We start from the raw sequence: 25,916 nt of genomic DNA on the forward strand, positions 1-25,916 counted from the left end.
AGAGTTTATGTTCCAGCTGTATTGGGTGCTGGTGAGGCCACACCTGGAGTACTGCGTGCAATTTCTGTCTCCTTACTTGCTCAAGGATGTACCGGCACTAGAGGGGGTGCAGAGGAGGTTAACTGGTTTGATTCCGAAGTTGAGAGGGTTGGCTTTACAAAGACTGAGTAGATTGGGATTATATTCATTGGAAATCAGAAGAATGGGAAACATATAAAATAATGAATGGAGTGGATAGAAGAGAAGTAGTGAGAATGTTTCCACTGGCAAATGAAGCCAGGACAAGAGGGCATCACCATAAGACTAGAAGCAGCAAATTTAGGACTGAATTGAGAAGGAACTCCTTAACCTCAATGGAATTCATTGCCCAGGGAAATAGTTGATGCTAGTTCAGTAAACGTTTTTAAATATAAGGTAACTTTTTTTTTAATTAACTAATTAATTAAGGGATATGGTGAGAACGTTGGTAAATGGTTCTGCGTCCACGAAATGATCAGCAATGATCTTAATGAATGGCAGAGCAAGCTCAAAGGGCAGGACGGCCTTCTCCTGTTCCTAGTTCTTTTGTTGTTATATTTTGCATTCCTCCCGCACTCTTGACTTTTAGGTGCTGGTGTTGGATTAGGATGGACAAAATTAAAATTCACAGAACACCAGGTTATAGTCCAACAGGTTTATTTGGAAGCACTCGCTTTGCAGCTTCTTCATCAGGTGGTTGTGTGATTTTTAACTTTGTGTCTCACTCTTGTAACTGATAAACAGCAAAAAAGCCACGAAGCAGTGCGCATGCTCCAGGCAACAATGGGCCCCTGGTGGTTGATGTCAGCGGAAGACCAATGGAAAGGCAGAGGCACAGCTGGAGGACCTGGCGGGGCATTTGGTCCTCCGACCAATCAGAGTAAATGAGGGACGGGACTAGACTATACCACGTGATCATTCTCACGGTGGGCGCGGGTGTGCGGGACGTGTGGATGGAGAGCTGTTGGTCAGGAAAGAAATAAACAGCAGGAAGTGGGAGGGAAATGGTGTTGGTATGGGCTGAGAGGTTTTTCAAACATTTGGTGCACGTCGGAAGATACAAATTTGAAACTTACAGTCCCGTTTTTGCAGTAAACTGGAAAATAACCTCATCGTGTGATCTCCGCCATCTTTATTCGGGGCAAAGATTCACTGGACACGTGTGCGGCCGCCAGCTTTGTCGGGGGCAAAGTTGAGCGTTGTGTATGTGCAGCCCTCCCTGGTAGAGAGTCATAGGCAGGATTTACACAGAGCACATTCAAACCCAGAGAAATTGATGTTTTTTTTTTCTGGATTTGTTTCTTCATCCATTTAAATGATTTGGATGTGAATAGAGCCGGTACGGTTCGTAAGTTTGCAGATGACACCAAAATTGGAGGTGTTGTGGACAGTGATAAAGGTTGTCTCAGAATACAATGGGATATTGATCAGATGGGCCAATGGGCTGCGGAGTGGCAGCTAGGGTTTAATTTAGATAAATGTGAGGTGCTGCATTTTAGAAAAGCAAATCAGAGCAGAACTCACACTGAATTGTAAGGTCTTGGAGTGTATTGCTGAACAAAGAGACCTTGGAATGCATGTTCACAGTTCCTTGAAAGTAGAGTCACAGGTAGATAGGATAGTGAAGAAATTGTTTGGGATTCTTCCCTTTGTTGGTCAGAGCATTGAATAAAGGAGCTGTACAGAACATTGGTTAGGCCACTTTTGGAATATTGTGTGCAATTCTGGTCTCCCTCTGATCAGAAAGAGGCACTGAAACATGAAAGGTTTGAGAATTGATTTTTTAAGGATGTTGCCAGGGTTGGAGGATTTGAGTTGCAGGGAGAGTCATAACAGGCTGGGGCCATTTTCCCTGGAGTGTCACAGGCTGAGGTGTGATGTTGAAGAGGTTTATAAAATCGTGAGGGGCATGGATAGCGTAAATAGACAAGGTGTTTACCCTGGGGTGGTGGAGCCCAGAACTAGAGGATATAGGTTTAGGGTGAGAGGGAAAAATTCAAAAGAAGCCTAAAGGGCAACCAAAATTGTAACATTTAAAAGGCATTTAATAGGAAGGGTTCAGAGGGATGTCGGTCAAGTGCTGGCAAATGGGAATAGTTTAGGTTAGAATATCTGGTTTGCATAGATGGGTTGGACTGAAGAGTCTGTTTTTGTGCTAGACATCTCTGACTGTGGGATCATAAAAGTGAACACTGCTCTGATTCACCTCTGGGCTCCTTGATGTCCACTTGTTCATTATCTAGCTTCCTCAGTCTGACATGTGTATTTTTGCCATGTTTAGTATTTTACTCCTACGTTCACAGATCTTTTTGTAAATGGATTGTCCACTGCTGCCCAACTCCTGACCGTATGCTGCTCCATTATCAGGTTATTTTTTCCACAATATCTTTGACAGTCAAGAATTTTTGCCAATAGTGAGTGGATTTTTCTTCCATTTCTGAGAGTCAAATTCTGCACCGTTTTCATTCCCTATAATTCATATTGCACTCCCAGAAACATGATGTGTATTTCTCCTTCCACAGATACCAGTGATCATTGCCAAAGTCGTGTTGCTTGTGGAGAGGGTGATGTTTGACTTCCTTGTACAGCTGCAGTTTGAATGGTGAAGGCGCTCCCACAACGTGGTTGGGTAAGAGACATTACAGATTATTTACTCAGCGATAGTGAAAAGTAGAAGACATCTGTACAAATCAACATGTTTTTAATTTCACAAAAACATTGAGAACTTTTGACATAAGGCCACAGCTGGAGAATATTATGTCCAGTGACCAAAACCATTGCCAAATAAGCAATTTTTCAGGAATGCCTTAAAGGAAGAAAGCAGATCTTAGAGGGTGGGAATTCCAGACCGTGTTGCCTTGGAATCTATAGAAACAGTCACACAGCTGAACTCAAAAATAAACACATCATTGGGAGTCTAAACTAAAATGAGTTATTGAGATATGAAAGGGTGTGTGTTGCAGGAATGTAGGAATGATTATAGCCAGGAATTAAGTCAAGGATGTGAAAGTAAATTGTTGTTGCTTATAAATGGGAGCCTTTTGATGGATCAGCTAGTTCTGGTACAAGTGAGCACTTGGGCGGTAGAGTTTTAAATATTCTGGAGATTATAGGGAGGGTGATTGTGGGATGCTGGCCAGGAGTGAGTTTAGATAATGAAATCTAGACTTAACAAAATGAATGAATGAGAGTTTCAGTAAATGAGCTGAGACTGTGGTGAGGTCAGGTAATATCACTGAAGTCGAAATAGTGGTCTTGGAGTGGGACTAGGCTATCACCCTCACCTCACCTCTGGAATTCAGCTGTTTGTCGGTTTGTGAATCAAGTCTGCAACAAGATCAGGAACTGAGTGGCCCTGGCAGAACCCAAACTGGGTGTCACAGAAGGTTATTGCTGAGCAGCTGCGTGACAGCACTGTTGATGACACCTTCCATCACTTCACTGCTGAGCGAGTGTCGACTGATGGAGGGAAATTGGCTGGGTTGGCTCTGTCCTGCGTTTTTGTGTTGAACATCCCTGGGAAATATTCCACAATGTCAGTAGGTGCCAGTGCTGGACTTGTCTTGGTGGGCAGCAAGTTCTGGAGCACAGCCATCAGTATTATTGCCACAATGTTGGTAGGGCCGACAGCCTTTACACTACTTCTCCATTTGTTGATCTGATTTGAAATAAGTTTTCAACCAAGTTGATTCACGTCTGCGATGTCAGGGATCAATGTAGAAGCCTCATCCACTTGGCACTGCTGGCTGAAGATTGCTGCAAATGCTGTTGTCTTGTCTGTTGCATGGATGTGTGAGGCCCCTCCATCAGTAAGGGTGGGGATATCTGTGATGCTTCCTGCAGTGAGTTGTTTAATTGTCCATCACCATTCCTGACTAGGTGTGGCAGAACTGCAGAGCTCAGATCTGATCCATTGGTTGTTGGATCACATAGTTCTATTTGGTGTTGCTTGTGCTGTTTGGCATGTAGGTTGTTTAGCTTCACCAGGTTGGCACCACATGTTTAGGTATGCCTGGTATTGCTCTTGGCATGCCCTGCGGAACTCTCCATTGAACTAAGGTTGATCCCTTGGCTTGATGTTAATGGTTGAATGGGGAATATACCAGGCCATGAGATTTCAGATTGGGCTGGAGTACTGTTCTGCTGCTGTTTTGGCCCACAGTGAGACAGAAGATGCAGGGTAAAGAGGGCTGATTGTGTTGTTGTATTTTCCAGTGCATTGGTAGTTGTAATGTGGTCCATCCAGTTTCATTCCTTTGTTGAGACTGTGCAGTGATTAATACAATGAGTGACTTGATGGGCCACTGTCAGGAATGCAACTTTTAAAAAAATGTTTTGTGATTTACACATGAAAGAAGTGAAACTATCGTGGTATTCGAACAGATGAAAGATTCAACAGACAATCAAGGTATTTTTCAATGGATAATTTCAGTTACATCACACTAAACTTTTGCTATAAATTCTGTGCCTTAGAATTGTGCCCTCCACAATCACCTGATGAAGGAGCGTCGCTCCGATAGCTAGTGTGCTTCCAATTAAACCTGTCGGACTATAACCTGGTGTTGTGTGATTCCTAACTTAGAATATTACAGCACTACTAACAGGACTGCATGTAAACAGGCTCAGTCCAGTTAATCAATACATTCGGAAGGATTTCCTCCAAGTTTGATGACACAATATTCGTCGAAACCGTCAACTTCAACCTGCAATGTTGTTATTAACAAAAACTTCAGGCTGACACAAAGCTCCCCACCCCACTGCAATGTGGTAACCGGGCCCGGCCCAGGAACTGGAACTGGGACATTTGTGGACTGTGATCTCAAAGGAAGCGAGCAAACACAATTCTGACAGATTAGTCCTCAAAGGTGAGTAGCAAGTTTGAGACCAGGCAGGTGATTTGCCTTCTTGCACTTAGCTTAATTGCATTTCTTATTTACAATCGTGTTTTGCAAAGTATAAAGAACTATGCGGTTTTTTTTTCATGGTTGGGGAGTTTTATCCGCGTTGATCACAGTTGCTGCCTCTCGCTCCCCAAGTCAAATCATAGGATCGATAACAAAACAATAAACTGCAGGTGCTGGAGATCTGAACCCGAGAAACAAAGTGCTGGAGAAACTCAGCAGTTCTGAGGGCATCGGTGAAGAGAAAAAATGTTACATTTCAATTTCAGTGACTCTTCGTCTGAACGGACAAATGGTCATGAGACTTGGAGCTTACAATGTTTTCCCCCTCAGAGATGCTGCTGGACCTGCGGTTCTCCAGCACTGTGCTTTCTATAGTGAACTTTATTTACAAAGCAGATCGGAAAAATACTAATCTCCAAAAGTGAAAGGTTCATTGCAAACATGAGCATAGTTTCCACACTTGAGTTACACAAGCACGTCTCAGTTTAAAAACAAGATTTAACTCAAAGTAACATTCCATCTCAAAATTAGCCGAGTTACACCAGTAATAAAGCTCATCCACCCAATGAGGCACTTCAGAACAACATCCTGCAGTGTTGCACACAGCCACTTTTACCAAAGAATGATCACATGTCACAAAATTGAAGGCCAAGAGGATGTCTCTTTAAAGGAGCTGAAGTCAAACTCAATTTTTGGCAAGATTTTTATTAAACCTGATTGAACATTTAAATCTCAGAGCATAATTTTTGCTTTTTTTAAACAAAGAGTGTGGGAAACATCCCACACCTTGCTTAAGGTTCAGTTTGGCCTGATACATAGAGCCAAAGGTCAAGCAAACATCACACTTTCCATTCACTTTTACAAAGGGCTGACATCACATTTCTTCTGGATTTAAAGTATTTTAAAAATTGTTTGTAAAATCATTGTCACATTAAAGAACTGGACAATAAATGTCATTGTATACAATAAGAGTGAAGCCTGTGACAACAGATTTAGCTTTGGAGGGCAGTGTATGCGCATTCTAAATTCTGGGAGCACTTTGGGAGACTGCTCCCAAATGGTGATAGTGAGCACATCTGGAATGCACTGTTTCGATTTGGGAATCCATGGGAAACAATCTGTGGTTTCACTAATACTTGGCTTGCGTTGTTGGTGTACAGTAAGCAATTCATAAAGTTACTTATGTATTGTTGTTGACTACCTGAATGGTATTCAAATCTGCCAGGTTGCCTTCAATAGTGTGAATGCATTTATTGTAAATATTTGGAATATTCCAGAACTGCCCAGTGCTTGGCAAATTCAGGGGGGACAAAAAAATCACATTGAGTAATTAAGAATCCAAGAGGACGTAACCACTGAATTATTCAATTCAAATAGTTAAATGGAGTGTTCACATTTAAAATACCTGTTATCCATATGAATGGATGGACTGACAGAATTGGGACCAAATTCCTGGCTGGGGCATGTGAAATGTGTTTTGATAAAGTCACCTGCATTTACCAACAATAATTTGGCAAACTCGGAAATTTAAAAAACAACACGAGCTTCATTGCTGCTCCAGTCGAGTCTCAAGCTCTGTGAAAAAATAACAATGTTCAGGTTTATTGCATACACTCTGAAATACATGTTCCTTCTACCGATCCTGCAAGTTTCCCCAATGAGCATAGTCCATCGAAATGATGTGGCTAACTTTGGCCAACTCATTTCAAACCGAGCCTCTATCGCCTGAAGAGTGACCAGAAGCAATTACTCCACAAATGTGGGAACATTACTGACGAGGATTTTTTTCCTTCAGAATTGACTTCCATATATTCAGTGCCCAGAACAGATAAAAAGCTTGTTACCTTATATAGAGCAATGATTCAGTGGAAGGAAAACGCTAACCTTTTCTTGCTGAACAATCACGCTGCCTAAATTTTAAACATGAACACTTCTTAATAGTTCACCAGATCCTGACGAAATATTTTGTGTGAAACAAATCACATGATACATAGTTATTCAGATAATAAAACAAGTTTGTTCATTGAAGAACCCAGAGGAAAAGGTCATGAAATAATGAGAGTTTGATATACCTCAATCATCATTTCAAGTGCATTCTCTGCATAAATTCTCCTTTACCTCCTCGAAGTATTCAACTTCTTGAATAACTGAGAGAATGAAGTCACAGTTGTACAACACAAAATCTGACCCTTCATTCCAACTTGCCCATGCTGACCAGATATCCAAAATTAATCTAGTCCTATTTTCCAGCATTTGTTCCATATCCATCTTAAACCCTTTCTACTGATTATCAGTTTATTTTACTTTATCAGCACTTGAAATACTGACATTTTTTTCTCCCAATATTGGTTTAAGAAATCATAAGTTCATTCATCCAAGTTAATTTTGTAATCTTTCACAAAGAAACAAGTGAGAACAACATATAGCTGAGCACAAAACAAAATACTGCAGCTGAGTGTTATCTGGGAACACTCTAAAGGTGAGGCACTGATACTGCACAAGTTTGTCAGCACAATTTCAATTACTGACAATAATTTAGTAATGTCTTAGCCTTCACACAGTTAAGGTAAATGTGAGATATCTGAATTTCATGAATTGGTTCCTATTGCACTGTGATCAACAAAACTTATTCTTGGTTTAATCTACTCAAAGAAGCTGGACATCAGAGACGAAAACTGTCATGCTGGAAAAGCACAGCAGGTCAGGCAACATCCGAGAAGCAGGAGACTTGATGTTTCAGGCATAAGCCCTTCATCAGGAATCACAGGCTACAGAAAAATAACTGGCATAGACTTATGCCAATACATATGTAGAAGGGTCAGAGTTTGTTACTATCAGATTAGAGACTAATTTCAGAATTGGTACCATTCAGTGCAACATTTCAGTATGATATTTACATATGTACCTAAAGGAGAAGTTGTCTAAAATTACAAGCTCTAGAATGATTATAGAATTAAACCTGGAAATAAAGCTGGTGAACAAGAATGGCAAAGTGAAGTCCCATCAGTATCGCCTTGGGCAGTTTCAAGTAAGAATTTGACAACAGGGTTGCCACTTTGGTGTAACCTGCAGTCTGGCCAAATTGCAGCAAAAATCTGTTCAATTTTATCTGCAAACTATTGAATGCAAAATCGTCATTGCACAATAACGAGGCAGCATTTTCGGATGTCATTTTTAACATATTATTTTTAACGTTACTCACAATTAAGAGTGATCACTTGGTGCTGTCTGCATAACACAGTACAAAAAGGAATTAACAAAAAAAAATTCTAACCCCAATTCAGAGTCACTAATTCATTGATACTGCATGGGTCCAGCATTTATAAGTAATCAATTTTTAAAAATAAATACAGATACATTTACTAACTATATTGGAGTACAGTCAAGTTTCTTACTGAACAGTGACAGGATTGGACAGAGTCCGCATGGATTTTAAGTACTTAGCAAATCTACTGAAAGAATCTACAGAATATTAAAGTAAGAAATTGCAGGACATTTAGAAAAGCTTATCATTAAACATGGTAGACTGGGTTTTGTGAAAGAGAAACTATATTTGACAAATTTACGACAGTTCATTGAGGAGATAACAAGCAGAGCTGATAAAGGGCAATCCAATGATGTTCTGTATTTGGATTTTAAAAATGCAATTGATAAGGTGCTACATAAAAGTTAATTGCACAATTTAGGAGCTCATGGTATCAGGGTAATGTATTAGCATGGACTGAGGATTGGTTAACCACACTGGCTGTTGTTGAGTCCTCACTTGAAGTATTGTATACAATGTTAGCTCCCATATTTAATAAAGGATAAACCAACATCAGAGACCATTCAAAATAAGATTCACTTAGCTGCTTTGAGGACAATAGGGTTCACCTATCAAGAATAGATATGCAGGGGTGATCTTATGGAAACAAGATTCTGATGAGTTTGACAGGGTGGATGTTGACTGGATCTTCTAGCACCAGTGAAGTCTCAAACCAGGGGACATTACATAAGGGAACATTCATTTTAGAAAAAGTACAGAATTTTTTCTCTCCGTGAATGGCTAGAATTTTCTCGCCCAAACTTTTGTGAAAATTAAATGTGGGAGGGGAATGGTTGGGTTCCTCTTTGGAGGGTTGTTCTGGCTTGTTGGGATGAAGGGCCTGTTTGTTTCCACACAGTAGGGAATCTATGATTCAATCACAAATTATTTCAAAAGAGGGCAGATAGATTTTTGAAATATTGAGCAGTTGAGGGCTATGCAGATCAAGCATAAAAGAGGTGTTGAGGTCTGGGTTGGCCAAGCCATGATCTGATAGAATGGGGGAACAAGCTGAAGGGAATGAATGCCCTACTCCTGCTCCGATTCCTTGAGGCTCCATTTCATGTTTTTTTTTGTTTCCAAAGAAGAGCGTGATACAATGTGCTAAAGATCTCAGATGTTGTGAAAAAAGTGGTGTTTATGTACTGATTCAGGTGGCATTGATTCATCAATCACAGCTATACAGTCATGAGTTGGAAGGCAATTCCCTCCATGAATAAAGGAAATCTACTGCAGAGCTCACACAAAGGGAATTCTTACCCTCAGTCAACTCTCCCATTTCATTACCCAACATATCAGCTAAAGCAGGACACACTGCGCATGCTCTAGCCAACAAAGGAACCCCAGGTGATTGATGTCAGCACCGGACCAATGAAAGGACGGTGGGCGGTGTTGGAGGACCTAACGGGCGGTTGGTCCTCCAACCAATCAAAGTGAATGAAGGGCGGAGCTAAACTAAACCATGTGATCATCGTCGCGCGCGGCGCAGAGTCGCTGTAATGAATGCTCGGGAAGTTATGGAGAGAAAGGATATGGTAGGGAAAGAAATAAACGGGGAACTGTTGAAAAACTGTGTTGCTATGAGTGGAGAGGTTTTACAAACAAATTGTGCACGTCGGAAAACACAAATTGGAACGTCCCAGTCCCGTGTTTGCAGTAAATGAGGAATGGCCTCAGCGCAGCTGCAGGCCTGAGTGAGCGCTGCCATCTTTATTCGGGACAACGATTCACTGGAAACATGCGCAGCCGCCATCTTTGTAGGGGGCAAGGTGCAGCCAGGCGCATGTGCAGACTTTCTCCAGTTTAGAGTTATTGTGATCATAGCAGCCCATACTACTCTGATTCACCTCTGGGCTCCCTCATGACCACTTTGTCAATATCTAGCTTCCTCAGTCTCGAACCATGGGTGTATTTTTGGTCTGTTTACGACTGTATTGTTACTTTGAAAGACCCTTTGTAAATTAGTTTTTCACTGCGGCCCAGCCCCTGACCATGTGCTGCTCTATTATCAGATTATTTTCTAAAATATTTTTGACAGTCAAGAATTCTTTTTTCCAATAAGCAAGTGTATTTTCCTTCCATTTCTGACTATCAAATTCTGCACCATTTTCATTCCCTGTAATGCATTTTGCATTCCCTGAAACATCAACTGTGTTTCTCCTTCCACAGATACCAGTGATTAATGCCAAAGCCCTGTTGCTTGTGGAGAGGGTGATGTTTGACTTTCTTGTACAGCTGCAGTTTGTGTGGTGAAGGTGCTCTCACAGTGTGGTTGGGTAAGTGGCTTTAAGGTTATTTTCAAATCATCACTGTTGCTGAATGAATATTGTCCAAATCAACAACAGTTCGTATTTTTATTATCATGCTTAAAATACTATTGAGAACTTTAGACATCAGGCCAGAGATGGAGATATTAGGTCAGGTGACCAAAAGCATTGCCAAAAAGCAGGTTTTGAGGGATGTCTTAAAGATGGAAAGCAGACTTGTGAGGTTTTGGCTGCGAATTTCAGATCATGCTGCTTCAGCAAATGTAGAAATAGCCACACAGGTGAAGTAATGAATTAACAAATGGTTGGGAGTCTCGAAGAAAATGGGTTGTCAAGGTCTCAAAGTGTGTGTGGTGCATGGAGCTAGGGATTATCACATTCTGGATCAGTGGTGCTGGAAGAGCACAGCAATTCAGGCAGCATCCGGGAGCTTCGAAATCGACGTTTCGGGCAAAAGCCCTTCATCAGGAATAAAGGCAGAGAGCCTGAAGCGTGGAGGGATAAGCTGGAGGAGGGTGGGGGTGGGGATAGAGTAGCATAGAGTACAATAGGTCAGTGGGGGACGAGATGAAGGTGATAGGTCAGGGAGGAGAGGGTGGAGTGGATAGGTGGAAAAGGAGCTGGGCAGGTCGGACAAGTAAGCAAATGTGGCTGTAGTAGCGGGTTTGTTTCAGGACGTGGTTGAAGAGCTTCAGGGCAGAGGAAATGACCTGGGAGTTGCAGTGGGAGAGAGACTCCCTGAGATTCTTGTGGAGAGAGGAGGAAAACTTCTTCAAGGCAGGCATTCTTGTAGAGGATTCGCAGTAGGGATAATACCTTAGGGATTATCACAGCCAGGAATTAAATCAAGTGTGAGAATTTTAAATTGAGGGATATTGGCCAGGTGCTGGCAGGTGAGACGAGATTGGGTTGGGGTATCTGGTCGGCATGGATGGGTTGAACCGAAGGGTCTGTTTACTTGCTGTACATCTCTATGGCTGTATGCTGTTGATTCTAATTAGGAGCCTTTTGATGAATCAACAAGCAGCAATTAAGACTTTCTTGAGATTACAGGGAGGTTGAATGTGGGAAGCTGGCCCTGAGTGTGTTTGGAAAACGAAGTCTGGAGATAACACACGATGGATGAGAGTTTCAGTATATGAGCTGAGAGGAGGGTGGAATCAGCTCGAATTAGTGGTCTTGGAGTGGGACTGAGCTGTCACTCTCACATCACCTCTGGGATTCAGCTGGTTGCCAGATTGTGAATCAGGGCGGTACCACAATCGGGATCCAAGTTGCCATGGTGGAGCCTAAAATGAGTGTCGCTCAGCTGGCTGTTGCTGAGCAGCTGCTGCTTGGTAGCCCTGTAGATGACATTTTCCATCACTTTACTGCTGATCGAGTGTGGACTGACAGAGGGAAATTGGCTGGGTTGGATTGCCCTGTGTTTTTGTGTTGAACATCCCTGGGCAATGTTCCACATTGTTGGTAGATGCCAGTGCTGGAGCGGTCCGTGACTTGGTGGGTGGCAAGTTCTGGAGCACAAGCCATCAGTATTATTGCCAGAATGTTAGCAGGGCCCGTAGCCTTTGCACTACTTTACCATTTCTTGATGTTATTCAAACTGAATCAATCTGGCTTAAAACTCACATCTGTGATGTTAGAAACCACTGGAGAAGGCTGAGATGGATCATCCCACTTTGCACTTCTGGCTGAAGATTGCTGCAAATGCTGTCTTCTTATCTGGTGCATGGATGTGTGAGGCCCCTCCATCAGTAAGGGTGGGGATTTCTGTGATGCTTCCTCCAGTGAGTTGTTTAATTGTCCATCACCGTTCACAACTGGGTGTGGCAGAACTGCAGAGTTCCGATCTGATCCATTGGATGTAGGATCACTTGGCTCTGTTGCTTGCTGCTGATGCTGTTTGATATGCAAGTAGTTCCGTTTGATAGCTTCACCAGGTTGGCACTTCAGTTTTAAGTCTGCCTGGTGCTGCTCATGGCATGCCCTCCTTTCCTGTCCATTGTGATGGGTGAGACCGGGATTTGCAAACCCATGAGATTACAGATTGTGCTGGAGTACAGTTCTACTGCTGTTGATGTTCCACAGTGCCTCAGAGATATCCAGTTTGAGATCCTACATCTCTTCAAAGTCTGTCCCATTTAGAACGGTGATAGTGTCACTCAACACAATGGAGGTTTTTCTCAACTTTAAGCCAAGACTTTGTCTCCAAAGGAAATGTGTGATGGTCGCTCGTACTGATACTGTCATGGACAGATGTATCTGCAGCTGGTCAATTCATAACAATGAGATCAAGTATGTTTTTCCCTCTTGTTGGTTCCCTCACCACCCGCTGCAGACTCAGTTGAGCAGCTATGTCCTTTAGGACCTGGCCAGCTCAGTCAGTAATTCTGTTGCAGAGCTAGTCTCGATTGTGGACCTTGAAATCCTGTATCCAAGAGTACGTTTGACACCATTTTGTTGCCTGAGTGCTTCCTCCAAATGTTGTTCAACATGAAGGAGAAGTGATTCATCAGCCAGTACAGTATATGGTAATCAGCAGGAGCCATGAGACATCCTGGTCTCCGGAGTCAATGCTGTGTACTCCTAGGGCAAATCCTCCCTGTCTGTACACCACTGTGCCACCACCTCTGCCTGGTCTGTCCTGCCGGTGGGACAGGACATATCCAGAGATTTCAGGAGAAAGGGAACACTGCAGATGCTGGAGATCAGAGTCAAGAGTCTGGTGCTGGAAAAGCACAGCAGGTCAGGCTGATGAGGGGCTTAGGCTCCAAACGTCGATTCTCCTGCTCCTCGGATGCTGCCTGACTGTTGTGCTTTTCCAGCACCACATTCTCGATATCTAGGGATGGTGATGGTGGTGTCCGGTCATTGTTTGTAAGGGATGATTCCGTGAGTATGACTATGTCAGGCTGTTCCTTGACTAGTCTGTCAGACAGCTCTCCACATTTTGGCACCAAAAACCATATGTTTGTGAGGAGGACGTTGCACCATCGAGAGGGCTGATTCTGTGGTTGTAATTTCTGGTGCCTTGTTAGTTGCCAACTGGTCCATCCAGTTTCATTCCTGTGTTGAGACTTTGCAGTGATTAATACAGTGAGTAGCTGGCTGGGCCGCTGACAGGTTGGCAGGATTTTTTTCGCCATTGACAATGGTTTCATGGAGATCAGGAGATTCCTAATACGTTGTTTTTTTCTCTTGAATTCAGATTCCATCATCTGCCAAGATGGGATTCGAACCAGGACTTCAGTCGTTTGTTTTAATATTCTGGGTAAAAGCTAAATACATCAGGTTTGTTCACTCATTTTAAATATCACTAACCCTGGTTTTGTTTCTTTGTGAAACACTGTCCATCATCCTGACTCCTCCATCCTCCCCTCCAACAATGAGTGAGGAGCACATGGAGTTTCTCTGTCACTGAGACTGAGATAATCCGATCTGCTGTTTCTCTCCCTCCCACTAGCCCACTGAGCCAAACTGCCTCAGGTGATGTTCCTGTTTTTTGTCCTAAACCTACATCTTTCTCCAGTCTTGTCAAGCCTTATCAGAGCTCACCTTGACCCTTTACTCTAATCTCACTAAACTCACTTTCCAACTCTCTTTCCTCCGCTGCCGCCTCATCACCCCCCCTCGCCAATTCATAGATATTGTTCCTTGTTCTGTCTGTTGGTCTTTTCTGGTTATGTCCTTCTCTCCCATTCTGTGAAAAACTAATATTTGACCTCACCGTTGTTGGAAAATCCTGCTCCATCTCCACTCTCCATTTCCTTTCTGAATTCCTTGCATTTGGTGTCCCTCAACGATCTATCCTTGGTCTCTCCTCTATCTCACGTACATAGTGCCAGGAGGTGATATCGTCCAAAAACACTGTGTTAGGTTTGACATGTACACTGACGATGCCCAGCTCTCCCTCCCCATCATCCCTCTCCATTACTCCACTGTTACTCAGTTATCAAACTGCTTATCACATTCCCACTACTCAATTAGCTGCAATTTCCTCCAATGAAACGTTGTCACGGTTAAACCCATTGCCTTACCTTTACCTTTCCGCTGAGCCCCTCCCTCTCACTGGGAACTCTCTGAGACAGAACTACATTCTTCACAATATTGCTGTTATATCTGACCCCAAGATGACCTTCTGATCAGACATCCACACAATCACAACACCAGGAATTCCAGTGTCTTAAACGTTGCTTTTCTCCACCTCACCCCAGCTCCATTGCCACTGAAACCCGTTACCCGTGTCTGTGTCGCCTTAACCTTGAATCCAAAACAGAACCCTTGATTCCGTGACTCAGAATCTGGTTTCAGACTCCCCTCTCAGTATTTACCCTCAAACACATCCCTCTCTGTATATATCCTGTCAAACCCCTAAAGAATCCCATCTGTCTCAATGAGATCACCTCTCTTTCTCCAAAATCCAGTGAGTAGAGTCCCAACCTTTTCAGCCTTTATTTAAAAGATAATCCCTCCAAACCAGGGATCATCTCATTGAATCTTCCCTGAAATGCCTCCAATAAAGTGACACATTTCCTTATCTAAAGGGACCAAAACTGCTCTCATTACTGCAGATATGGTGGTCTCACCAGAACTTCCACACGTTACTCTCAGGTATGTACTCCAAACTCTAATACTAAAAACCTTTGAAACAAAACATTCCATTCCCCTTCCTGATTCCCTGTTGTAACTGTGTGGTAGCTTTCTGTGTTTCCTGAACAATTACCCCTGGTCCCTTTGTTGTGCAGCTTTCTACAGTTTCCACCATTTAAATAGTACTTTGTTCTTTTATTATCTCCTCCAAACTGAGCAACTTCCCACTTTTTCAAGTTACGCCCTATCTGGCAACTTGTTGCCCCCTTCTCCTGTGCATCTCTCTCTTTTCATAATCCTCCCAGACATTTTTACAGTTATGCCTTTTCTAGGAGATATCCCCCCTTCCCATTCTTCCAAACATTTACTGGGAGCACTGGGCAGTGGGAAGCAGGCAGCATTGCTATCTTTTTAGGGATACGCTTTGGAGTGATTGCAAGGATCCTCATACCCATTGGTCAGGATGGAGACAACTTGCCCATCGTTAGGCATTAGCCTTTCACACCCATGTCTTATTGATGAGGCAGAGCGGCAGCACGGAATGAAAGAAAAGAAAGTCATTCTTGTTCCCCATATCTCACTGACGCTTGGATCATTTTCTCCAACGTGTCAAAGAACTGCTATGTTCAGTCACATGAGATCTCGAGTTGGAATCTCCTAGAAACCCACAGATTTCCCCCTTACTTGACTGCTGATGTCCTCAAGGGTAATATGTACAGTCATCCTGGGCCACAAGGAGGCAATGGTGTGGGTTTCTAACTTGAACTGGTAGTGACAGATTTTATAAACTTGTATTACAGGATATTACAGGTGGACATTCAGATGGTAATCTTAGTAAATATTCTGCTAAACTCTGATTGAATTACTCAGTATATCAGGATCTGGATATTCGCATTGTGTGTGAGTGAGTATTGCGTTCCAGATCAATCCCATTTGCTGCTTAAAAATTCTCCTTTGAATCATCGCATTCTCGCAAAAGGTCTCCCCAAACCTTCAATGTGTCATGTAATCCTTTTATGATGATGTGATGAGTAGAAGGTTTATTATTCGAATGTGTAATTTTTGTATAAGGATGTCTCAGAGAGGGAGCTGAATATTCTTAAAGGGGAGAATAACCATTTTGAGGGGAGGCTGTTGTTTATTGGTTTCAATGACATAGGAATAGAAGAGTACACATTATTGGATCATTGGAATCTCTTGTGGGGTAGAATTGACCTCCATCAGAAAGATGGATTGTACCTGTACTGGAAGGGAACAGTTGCTAGTGCTATTCAGGAGGCATTAAACCAGTGAAGGAATGTGGGAAAACCCAGAGAGAGAGTGAGGAAGAGCTAAGTCTGACGCTGGTACAGTTCAGACGTCAAACAGTCAAGGCAGACAAGGGCAAGGCACAGAATGAGCAGTTACACTGCATTTATTTCAATGCAGGAGGCCCGATAGGTCGGGCAGAGGAGCTCAGGGTATGGTTTTGAACATCGCACTGGGATATTATAGCAATTACAGAGGCATGACTTAATGATGGATAGGACCAGCAGCTTAATGTTCCAGTGTATAGATGCTATAGCAAAGATAGAAAGGGGGCAACAGAGCAGGGGGAGTGGTATTTTTGATTAGGGATAACATTACAACTGGGCTTCAAGAGGGTATTCCTGGGAGTACATCCAGGCAGGTGATACAGGTGGAACTGAGAAATAAGAAAGGGATGATCTCCTTATTGGGATGGTACTATTGACCCCCCTTCCCCAATAGTCAGCAGGGAGTTGAGAAGCAAATTTACTAAGAGATCACTTCTCTGTAAGAATAGTATGGTTGTGTACAAGACTTGACCTTCTTTGTTATTCATTCACAGGATGAGGGTGTCACTGGCTGGGCTCAAAGGGCAGTAAAGAGTCAACCACATTGCTGTGGGTCTGGAGTCACATGTAGGCCAGATCAGGTAAGGATGGCAGATTCCTTCCCTGAAGGATATTAGCGAATCTGATGAGGTTTTTTTTTTTCTCTCAATAATCAACAATGGATTCATGGTCTGAAAGATTCTTAATTCCAAATTTTTATTGAATTCATATTCCACTCTCTGCCGTGATGGGATCCAAACCCTGGGCCCCAGAATGTTATCTGGGTGTCTGGATTATCCATCTAGTGATAATCTCACAAGGCCATTTGGCAGGATGAGTGACTGAGGTATCCGTAGGGCAGCACATCAGCACCAAATATCCCATGGTCTCTGCGGAAGATAGAAAGGGCTGGGGAGGGAGATATATCCCTGGTGGTGGGGTCTGACTGAAGGTAGCGAACATAGCAGAGATTAATGGCGATGAGTGGGTGGCAGGTGAGGACCGGGGGATTATATTCTTATTGTGGTTGGAGGGGTGGGGGGAAGGCGGAGGTACAGGAAGTGGAGGATATGCGTTGGAGTGCATTGTTGATCAAGTGGGAGGGAAATCCGGTCCTTGAAAGAGGAAACCTTTCTGGGATGTCCTGGAGTGGAATTGCTTCTGCTGGGAGCAGATATGGCAGAGGCAGAGGAATTGGGAGTACAGGATCACATTTTTACAGGAATATACTCGATGGTAATCAGGAGAGCAAAAAGGGGACTTGAAATATCTCTAGGAAATAGTTTTTAAGGAGAATCCAAAGAGATTCTACAAATACATTAAGGATAAAATAATAACCAGATGGAGAATAGGAATTCTTAAAGATCAACAAGGCCATCTATGGAACAACAGGAGGTGGGAGAAATAATATGCTATTCTATTCTAGAGAGTTTGGAGAAATAAATAGTGATAACTTGATAAGTGTCTAGATTACAGAGGAGGAAGTAGTGGATGTCTTAAACAGTAGCAAGGTTGATAAATCCCTGGGACCTGATCAGGTGTATCCCAGAAATTTGTGGAAAGCTAGGAAGGTGATGGCAGTGCCCCTCCCTGAGGTATTTATATCATTGTTTGTGACAGGTGAGGTGCTGGAAGATGCGTGCCATTATTTAAAAAGGTGGTAAGGAAAGGCCAGGGAACAAGAGAACAGTCCACCTAACGTCAGTGGTAGGTAAGTTGTTGGAAGGGATTCTGAGGGACAGAATTTACATGTATTTGGAAAGACGAGGATTGATTAGGGATAGTTAACATGGCTTTGTGTGTGGGAAATTCTCTCTCTCTAACTTGATTGAGTTTTTTTGAAGATATGACAAAGATGATTGATGAAGGCAGACTGTGGAAGTTGTCGAAATGGACACTGAACAATGTTCCACAAAGCAGACTGGTTAGCAAGGTTAGATAACAACATGAAATGGCGGGAGAACGAGCCATTTGGATACAAAACTGGCTTGAAGGTAGGAGGCAGAGGGTGGTGATGGAGGGTTGCTTTGCGGACTGGAGGTCTGTGAGCAGCATTGTCCTGCAGGAACGTATATTGGGTCCTTAAATTAATGACTTGGGTGTGAATATGAGATATGGTCAGTGGGTTTACAGAAGACACCAAAATTGGAGGTGTCGTGGACAATGAAGAAGTGGACAAGTTCAGAATGCAACAGTATCTTGACCAGATGGGCCATTGGAGCGAGGAATGGCAGACTGGGTTCAATTTAGACAAATGTAAGCTGTTGGATTTTGGAAAGGCAAATCAGAGCAGGACTTGTACACTTAATGGTAAAGTCCTTGGGAATGTTGCTGAACATAGAGACCATGGAGTGCAGGTTCATTGTTCCTTGAAAGTAGAGTCGCAGGTAGGCAGACTAGTGAAGGTGGGATTTGGTATGCTTATATTTATTGGTCAATGCACTGAGTACAGAAGCTGGGACGTCAAATTGTGGTTGGACAGGGCATGGATTAAGCCATTTCAGGAATTCTGTTTTAAGTTCGAAATTCCCTGTTCTGGAAAGGATGTTGTGAATCTTGAAAGAGTTCAGACAAGATTTACAAAGACTTTGCAAGGGTTGGAGGATTTGGGCTACAGGGGGAGGCTGAATAGGCCAGAGTTAATTTCCCTGGAGAGTCAAAGACTGGGAGGTGACTTCATGGAGATTTATAAAATCATGAAGGGCATGGATAAGGTGAACAGCCAGGGTCCTTTCCCCCAGTTAGGTGGGATCAAAATAAGATCACATGGGCTTAGGTTGAGAGGGCAAAGATTAAAAACGGATCTAAGGGGCAAAGCTTTCAAGCTGTGTCTGGTGTATGTGTGGAATGAGCTGCCAGATGAAATAGTGGAAGCCGATACAATTACAACATTTGAAAGGCATCCGATTGGATACATGAAGAGGAAGAGTTTCCAACGATACGGACCAATAGCTGGCAAATGGGGCTCCATTTGTTGAGGATTCCTATTTGGCATGGACAAATTGGACCAAAGGTCTGTTTCTGTGCTGTACATCTCTATGACACTAATAAATTAAAATAAGATGTGTTCCTCTTTTGTGGAGAGCTAGCAGAAGCACAGATAATTGTCCTTGGAGCTGAGAAGGTTAAGCAGTGATTTTGACCAGGTGCAAATTTGTTTCTAGGATATCTAATCTGCAGAGAGAGTGGAAATGTTAACAATGTCACAATGTTAGTAACTATTTTCAGGTAATTGGCAAATAATGTGAACATTATTCAGTAAGTTCTGAGTATCTGGAACAGTCTGAATGGCAGCTGGACACAGACTCAGCAGTTATTCATAAACAGATTTGGAATTTTACTTTTTAAGGGAAGATTTGGGGGGTTATGGGCAAATGGGAAGGGAATTTGGACACATTTGCAGCATCTCCATAGGGAAAGGGTACAGTCCAAATAGGCTGAATAGCCCCAACCCCTGTGCTCTGTGATACTGCCCCATTGAGTGTGAATGTTGTAGCTCATCCAGGGCAGAGAGAGGGAGGATCCCACCACTCACCTCACAATGGGCCCTGATGATTGATGTCAGCGCAGGCCAATAGGGGGCAGAGGGCCGTACTGGAGGACCAGGCCGTACCAGTTTGTCTTCCAATCAATCGGAGTGAATGAGGGCATCCTCAAGGCTGGAACTAAAGAAAGGCACATATCGCAGAGATTTGAGAAACTGGAGGACATGAGATAGGGAGCGTTCTGTGACTGGTGAGGAATTATATAAATAAGGAAGAATTGTGAGGCTGGATGAGGTGGTAGTGAACGGGAGAGTTGAGGATGGAGGGATTTAGAGTTAGTGAGGATTAGAGTCATAATGTTATAGAGCAAGGAAACAGGCCCTGTGGTCCAACCAGTCCAGACCAACCATAATTGCAAACTGAACTAATTGTACCTGCCTCCGCTTAGTCCACATCCATCCAAATGTTTCCTATTTATGCACTAATCTGAATGTCTTTTAAATATTGTAATTGTATTCACAGCTACCACTTCCTCTGGAAGTTCATTTCACACATATAATTTTTTTTAAAAACCCTAATGTCTTTTCTCAAATCTTTCTCATTTCTTCTCAAAATGAATGCACCCGAGTTTTGAATCCCCCTCTCCCTCGTCCATTCACCTTATCTACACTCTTTCTGATTTTATAAACCTCTAATAAGGTCACCCCTCAACCTCCTGCACTCCAGTGAAAAAATTCCCAGCCTATCCAGTCTCTCCTTAGAACACAATCCCTCCATTCATGGCAACATGCAGGTAAATCTCTCCTGAACCTGCTCCAATTTAATAATATCCTTCCTATAACAGCACAACCAGAACTGGACAGAGTATTCCAGAAGAGGCCTCCCCAACGTTCTGTACATCCTCAACATAACGTCCCAACTCCTGTACTCAAAGGTCTGAACAATGAAGGTAAGTGTGCTAAGCACCTTAACCACCCTGTCTACATGTGAAACAAACTTCAAAGACGTGAAGCCCTCGGTTTCTTTGTTCCCATATCACTACTCAAGGCCCTCCTTTTATTGAGTGTAAGTCCTACCCTCGTTTGAATTGTCAGGATATTATATTTTGCATTTATTCCAATCCAAAAAAAATTTGAGTATAAAGGCAGTAGGAGTATAATTAAGAGGAAAATCAGGAGGCAAAAAAAAGGAACGTGAGATAGCTTTGGCGAATAGGGTTAAGGATAATCCGAAGGGCTTTTGTAAATACATGAGGAACAAAAGGCTAACTAGGGAGAAAATAGAGACCCTCAAAGATCAGCAATGCAGCCATTGTGTGGAGCTGCAGGCGATGGGCAAGATAGGAAACAAGTATTTTGCAGTAGTGTTTACTGTGAAGCAGTACATGGGAGATATAGAATGTGGGGAAATAAATGGTGACATCTTGGAAAATGTCCATATTACAGAGGAGGAGGAGGTGCTCAATGAGTGGCTAAGGAGCTGGTGCAGGGGAAAAGGATTCATGTTTTTTGGATCGTTGTGATCTCCTCTGGAGTAGAGTTGACCTGCGTAAGAAGGATGGATTGTACCTGAATTGGAAGGTGTCTAATGTCTAGGCAGGGAGACTTGCTGGTGATACTCTGGAGGCATGAAACCAGCGAGGGGGTGTGTGTAAACCCAAGAAGATAGTGAGGAAAGAGATATGTCTGAGGCTGGTACAGTTCAGAAGTCAAATAGTCAAGGCAGGCAAGGGCAAGGCACAGAATGAAGTCGGACTGAGCAGTTGCACTGCATTTACTTCATTGGAAGAGGCCTGACAGGGAAGGCAGAGGAGCTCAGGGTATAGTTTTGAACACGGCACTGGGATATTATAGCAATTACAGAGGCATCACTCAGGGATGGATCGGACTGGCAGCTTAATGTTCCAGGTATAGATGCTATAGGAAGAATAGAAAGGGGGACAAGAGAGGAGGGGGAATGGCATTTTTGATTCGGGATAGCATTATGTTTTTGCTTAGGGAGGATATTCCTGGGAGTACGCCCAGTGAAGTTATTTAGGTGGAACTGGGAAATAAGCAAGGGATAATCACCTTATTGGGGTTTTCTGCATGGATTTTGTCCGGGTGTTCTGGTTTCCTCCCACAGTCCAAAGATGTGCAGGTTGGGTGGATTGTCCAGGCTGAATTGCCCATAATGTTCAGGGATGTGTAGGTTGGCTGGCCCTGAGAAGTGCAATGTTATAGGAGGAGGTTAGGAGGCTTTCCAGGTCAGTATTAGTATGATGGGCTGAATGACCTGCTTCCACACTGTTGGGAGTATCTGATATTTCTACTAGTTTGAAAATAGTTACAGAAAATAATATACCAGATCTAAGAGTTAAGGTTCTGAATTGGACAAAGGCCAATTTTGATGGCACAAGGCAAGAACTTTCATCTGGCCCCTCAAGCCTGCTCTACCATTCAATAAGATCAGGGCTGATCTTCTCATGGCCTCCGCTCCACTTTCCTGATCTCTCACCATAACCCTTAATTCTTTTCCTATTCACAAATCTACATTTTGCCTTCAAGGCATTCAAGTTGATAACGTCAAATGCTGCACTCGGCAGGGAATTCCACAGATTCACAACCCTTTAGCTGAAGAAGCTCCTCCTGAACTCAGTCCTAAATCTGCTCCCCCTTATTTTGAGGTAATGCTCTGTAGTTTGACCCACCCCCAGTGGAAATAGCCTCCCTGCTTCTGTCTTATCTACTCCCTTCATAATTTTATTGTTTCCTATCCAACCTCCCATTCTTCTAAATTACAATGACTATAGAACTAGTTTTCTCAATCTCTCCACATGCACCAATCCTCAACTCCTGACCCAAACTAGTGAACCTCCTCTGTACTCCCTCCAGTGCCAGTACATCTTCCTGAAGTAAGGAGACCAAACCTGTACACAGGACTCTAGGTGTGGCCTCACCAGCACCCTGTACAGCTGCAGCATAACCATCCCTCTAGCAAGGAAGGACAATATTCCCTTCACTGCCTTAATTACCTGCTGCACCTGCAAACCAACTTCCTGTGATTCATGCACAAGGACACCCAGCTCCCTCTGTACAGCAGCCTGCTGCATGTTTTCACCATTTCATCATCCAGTTTGTTGTTAGTCCGACCAAAATGGATGACCTCACATATCCCAGCATTGAACTCCATCTGCCAGATCCTTACCCACCCACATAACTGATCTGTATCCCTGTGCAGACTTACAGTGGCCTCTGCACACATTGTTCTACCTCATCTTTGTATCAAATGTGAACTCTGACACCGTACACTTGGTCCTCAACTCCAAAACATTTGTGTAAATTGCAAACAGTTGTAGTGCCAACACAAATCCAAACACCCATTTATCCCCATTCTTTACATTTTGTTGGTTAACCGATCCTGTATCAATGATAATTACCCATAATGCCATGCATCTTTACCTTATTCAGCAGCCTTTTATGTGGCAACTTATCGAATGCCTTCTGGAAATCCAGGTACACCACATCCACCGAGTCCCCCTTGTCCAACGCACTCGTCGTATCCTCAAGTAATTCTAATAAACGCGTTAAACGTGACCTGCCGTTCATGAATCCATGCTGTGTCTGCTCAATGAGACAAATTCTACGCAGATATCTCACCACTACTTCCTTGAGAGGTTCAAGCATTTTCTCCACTACAGAAGTTAAGCCATCGGATCCTTTTTGAAAAATAGTGGCACCACATTTGCAGCTTCCAGTCTGTCAAAACCAGACATCCAACAAATTTTAGTGAATTATCACGAGGTCTATGTGTTATTCTCCCCCCCAACATCTCTTTTAGTCCCTGGGATACATTCCATCAGAGTCAGGAGACCCATCTACCTTTAGGCTGTTATCTTTCCTAACATTACCTCTTTACTGAGAATGATTGCTTCTGTATCCTCATCTGCCATTGCCTCCATAGGCCTGCGACAATGAGAGTATATAGACAGTATGTTCCTGTTAAGGCCAAGGCTGGTAGGTGTAAAGAATGCTGCCTGACGAAAGAAATTGAGGGCCTGGTCGAGAAAATGAAGGAGGGATATGGCAGGTACAGAGAGCTGTGTTTGTGTGAATCCCTGGAGGAGTGTAGCGGCAGTAGGAGTATACTCGAGGTAAACCAGGAGGGCAAAAAGGGGACATGAGATAGCTTTAGGAAATAGGTTTAAGGAGAATCCAAAGTGATTGTACAAATACACTAAGGACAAATGAGTAACCAGGCAGAGAATAGGTACCCGCAAAAGTCATCAAGGCTGTCTGTGGAACCGCAGGAGGTGAGAGCGATTCTGTATGAGCGGAGAGGTTTTACAAACAAAATGTGCACGTTGGAAAACACAAATTTGAACGTCCCAGTCTCGTGTTTTCAGTAAACGGGGAATTGCCTCAGTGTGGCTGCAGGCATGAGTGCGCGCCGCCATCTTTATTCAGGGCAAGAATTCAATGGACATGTGCGGAGCCGCCAGCTTTGTCGGGGGTAAGGTGCAGCCAGGCGCATGTGCAGCCTTTCTCTGGTACAGAGTCATTGGGCAGGATTTACACAGAGCACATTCAATCTCAGAGAAATGGATGTTTATTTCTGGATTTGTTTCGCCATTCATTTAATTGATTTTGTATCGTAAATGAGTTTGCAGGTCATACAAAATTGGAGGTATTGTGGATAATGAAGAAGGTTACCTCAGATTACAATGAGATATTGATCAGATGGGGTTTAATTGAGATAAATATGAGGTGCTGCAGTTTGGAAAAGCAAATCAGGGCAGGACTTGTACACTGAATGGCAAGGCCCTGGAGACGTTTGCGGAACAAAGAGACCTTGGATTGCAGGTTCATAGTCCTTGCAAGTCAAGTTGCAGGTAGATAGGATGATGAAGAAGGTGTTTAGTATATTTTCCTTTATTGGTTCGAGCATTGAGTATAGGATGTGGGAGGTCATGTTGCTGTACAGGACATTCGTTAGGCCACTTTTGGAATATTGTGTGCAGTTCTGGCCTGCCTCCTATCAGAAGGGTGCTGTGAAACTTGAAAGGTTTCAAAAAAGAATTACAAGGATGTTGTTCGGGTTGGAGGATTTGAGCTGTAGGATGAGGCATAAAAGGCTGGAGCTGTTTTCCCTGGAGTGCCATATGCTGAGTGGTGATGTGATGGAGGTTTATACAATCATGAGGGGCATGAATAGAGTAAATGAACAAGGTGTTTTCCCTGGAGTGGTGGTGTCCAGATGTAGAGGGCATTTAGGGTGAACGGAGAAAATTTCAAAGGGGCCTAAAGGACAACTCTTTCCTGCAGTGGGTGGAATGAATGCCAGAGGAAGTGGTGGAGGCTAGTACAATTAAAACATGTTAAAGGCATCTAAATAGACACATGATATGATTAGGAAGCATTTACAGTGATATGGGCCAAGTGCTGGCAAATGGGAATAGATTAGGCTTGGATACCTGGTTGGCGTGGATGAGGTAGACCGAAGGGTCTGTGTTGGTGCGATACATCTCTATGTGGGATCATAACAGCTTACACTGCTCTGCTTCATCTCTGGGCTCCCTCATGACCACTTTATCAATATCTGGCTTCCTCAGTCTCAAACAATGCGTGTATATTTGGTCTGTTTAATATTTTACTATTACTTTTACAGACATTTTTGGAAGTTAATTTTTCATTGCTGCCCAGCCCCTGACCATATGCTGCTTATTAATTTTTTTTCTGGAAAATCTTTGACAGTCAAGAATTCTTTTTTCCAATAAGCAAGTGCATTTTCCTTCCATTTCTAACTATCAAATTCTGCACCATTTTCATTCCCTGTAATCCGTTTTGCACTCCCTGAAACATCAACTGTGTTTCTCCTTCCACAGATACCAGTGATTAATGCCAAAGCCCTGTTGCCTGTGGAGAGGGTGATGTTTGACTTTCTTGTACAGCTGCAGTTTGTGTGGTGAAGACACTCCCACAATGTGGTTGGGTAAGAGACATTACAGAGTATTCATTACAGCAACAGTGATGATT

The 25,916-nt window shown here is 43.1% G+C and overlaps 1 long non-coding RNA gene across 2 annotated transcripts; it reads left to right on the top strand.

Moving 5' to 3' along the window:
• Positions 1-2,320: 2,320 nt before the first annotated feature.
• On the top strand, positions 2,321-25,875 carry LOC148142397 (uncharacterized). Of its 2 annotated transcripts, XR_015752087.1 has the most exons (7): positions 2,321-2,432; positions 2,541-2,647; positions 10,396-10,502; positions 13,702-13,784; positions 16,933-17,019; positions 20,747-20,851; positions 25,766-25,875. It is a non-coding gene; the product is annotated as an uncharacterized LOC148142397 (long non-coding RNA). The 2 variants fall into 2 exon arrangements; XR_015752086.1 differs by lacking the exons at positions 2,321-2,432; positions 2,541-2,647; positions 10,396-10,502; positions 13,702-13,784 and adding an exon at positions 15,881-15,987.
• Positions 25,876-25,916: the final 41 nt, after the last annotated feature.

The sequence above is a fragment of the Chiloscyllium plagiosum genome, unplaced genomic scaffold (assembly GCF_037043375.1).
Source record: "Chiloscyllium plagiosum isolate Xiang-an unplaced genomic scaffold, Cpla_swu_hap1 HiC_scaffold_29, whole genome shotgun sequence".
Taxonomy (NCBI): Eukaryota; Metazoa; Chordata; class Chondrichthyes; order Orectolobiformes; family Hemiscylliidae; genus Chiloscyllium; species Chiloscyllium plagiosum.